The sequence below is a fragment of the Fukomys damarensis genome, unplaced genomic scaffold, assembly GCF_012274545.1.
Source record: "Fukomys damarensis isolate Sample0158 unplaced genomic scaffold, DMR_v1.0_HiC HiC_scaffold_27, whole genome shotgun sequence".
NCBI classification, from domain to species: domain Eukaryota; kingdom Metazoa; phylum Chordata; class Mammalia; order Rodentia; family Bathyergidae; genus Fukomys; species Fukomys damarensis.
In genome coordinates, this window is record NW_022900939.1 from 19,667,704 (window position 1) to 19,670,212 (window position 2,509).

A 2,509-nucleotide genomic window follows, 5' to 3' on the forward strand; every position below is an offset into this window, starting at 1 on the left:
TACCACAAGACTGCACTCTGTTCCCTCTGCCTGGCACTCTCCTCCCTGCTCTTTCTGGTGCACAACCCAGGCCTCTGCTCCATGAGAGCTTCCCCCACAGCCTCCTTTCCTCCTCTCTTGCTCTACTTTCCTGTTACCTTGGGACACCACCAGCCAACAGCTAGATGTTTATCAGCATGGTCCCTAGAGCTTGGTGTCCTCTGTCCTTCACTGTGTGCCCAGCTCAGTGAACACAGCGTCAGGCCACTGTGGGTGCTCGGATTGCTCTTTGTTGAAGCCAGGTGAGTTTCGGGAGGGATGGCTCTTGCCATTGCCCAGAGGGGGAAAATAGCACAGGGACAAATACATAGCAGTTTGCCTGGAGTTCAAATCCTGTTTGGACCATTAGCAGCAGTGTGACCTCAAGGAGATCTGTGCCTCAGTTTCCTCTTGCACAAATGGAGGAGGATGGCAAGGCAGATGCAGGCCAGGGCCCTGCTGTTCCTGCACACTGACCTGATGAGCAGGCTGCATTCCTCTTCCCTCCTCCTCCTCACTCTGTGCGCTTTAGTGATTCCATAGAGAGGGGAGGTGGGGCGGTTAGGCTAGTATTTGAGGGATGAGAAAAGAGCTGGGGAGATACACTTGCCCCAGTGGGGGATGCTGCAGACCCTGCCCTGTGGGAGGTGCAGATGACCTTGTGGATAAGCAACTAATTAGTAACAAGAGAGCTGCTGAAGAAGGCAGCACAGAGGGGGCTTCCAACAAACTGTTGCTCCCAAAGACTGTGGGCTCCAACGTGCTGCAGGGAGTGGAGATGAGGTCTGTGCTAGGTCAGACAGCAAAAGGATGTCACATCTAGACTGTATGGGTGGTGCTCTCAGGGATGAGGAGGAGGATGGTAACAATGACGGGGATGATCACAGTCCTCAATGGTGCACAGAACAGAGCCAGGCACAGAAGAAAAGCTATGGAATCAAGTTATCTTCACAACAAACAACCTCTAGGCTTTACAGTAAGGAACTGAATGGGTAAGCAAGGGAGTCACAAAGCTGCAGACAGCAGAACTGGGTTTCGGGCCCAGAACTCAGCTCTGAGATCCACAGGCCATCATGGAAACCGCTCAGTGCTTTGACATCCAAATTGGGACATAGTAACCTTCCCCTCCCAGGCCTCTGTCCTGCATTTCTGTGGCTTTCTTCCCATTAACTTGCAAATGTCAGTGAAAGCCTCAGGCCTTAATCACAAAAGAGCTGCAGAGTCCTGGCCCTTGCATCTGCTAGCACCCTACTCTGGACAGTGGTGATGCTCAGGGCAGGGGAAGAGGCCAGAGGCCAGCCCACTAGTCCACCGCCCAGCCAAATGCAGAGGAAGGAGCCCAAGGGTCTGCTCTTCAGGAGGGAAGGCTGGGGACCACCTGGCCAAGAGGACCACTTGGATCTGTCCAGTTAGGCCCTCCAAGAGGAAGGCTCTGGGTCCCCATAACCTAGACGTGGCCTGAGTCCCAATCTTTGGACTTCAAAAACCAGTGCTTGGGCCTGTGCAGCAAGCTCTCTGGCTCAGAAACGCTCCCTGATATGATGTCACAGCTTTATCCCTGAGGGGTTCTGTGTGGGGTGGATCGAGAGCGCCAAGAACCTCACAGGAGCTGGATGCAGGCACCCTGACTCTAGTCTCGGTGCACATAAGTGCGTCAAGCCTCTTAGCGTGGGATTGGCCAGAGTCCACGCATGGTGAGCATGGGGCTGTCCCTGCTGGTTCCAGAGTGGATGGGATGGTTTGCCTTGGGCCCGAGTATCCTGCTTAGGACAGCAGGACAGCCTCTCTTTCTCTTGGGGCTTTAATTTGGAGTCTATACAGTGTCACTTTGAGAAAGAAGCCATATCCGGCTATTTAAGAAGTACACGTCAGAACAAGTTTCTCCAAAAACCAGTGGGGAGGAGGAGAAAGAAGAAAAAGAGGACTTCCCGTGCTAAAGTTAGCAGCTCTGGGCTGCGGTGGCACTGATTGCAGGGCACAGACTCCTCACCCAGGCTCAGTAGGGCACACTCTGTGCTGTCACTAAATCAAACCCACTGCACCCGGGAGCCCCCATCACTACCCGCTCTGCGGTTTATTAAATAACCTCTGAACTGGGAGGGGAGGATCACCCAGGAAACACTGCTTGGGTCATTTATTTTAAAAATTATTGGTATAAAAATATCCAGGGTCGTGATTTATGTGCAGGGCTGGTGGAGGGCTGGTGGAGGAAGTCAGGGACTCCCCCTCCAGGAGCCAGGCCTCATCTGTCTCTGCCTCTGCGAGCTCCACTGTAGTTCCCATTGTGCCTTCGAGTCCCAGCAGTTACTTTATATCTCAAATAAATCTTCAGAATAGCACGGAAATATTATGTGTATTAATAGCGCCTGTAAAAACATCCGAAAACCTCGCATCCGCCTGAGCCATGGATGCAGCCCGACTGGGGTCGCTCCCCCGGGATTGGGAACAGCCCGCCGGCTGGCAGGCGCTGCCCCCCCACCCGGGCCCAAGG

General features: G+C 53.7%; 1 long non-coding RNA gene across 1 annotated transcript in view; it reads right to left on the reverse strand.

Moving 5' to 3' along the window:
• Positions 1-2,123: 2,123 nt before the first annotated feature.
• The window catches only part of LOC117283520, a 1,073-nt gene continuing 687 nt past the window's right edge, over positions 2,124-2,509 (reverse strand). Inside the window, exon 3 of the long non-coding RNA XR_004514542.1 lies at positions 2,124-2,384. This is a non-coding gene — a long non-coding RNA (uncharacterized LOC117283520). The remainder of the gene's footprint in view (positions 2,385-2,509) is intronic.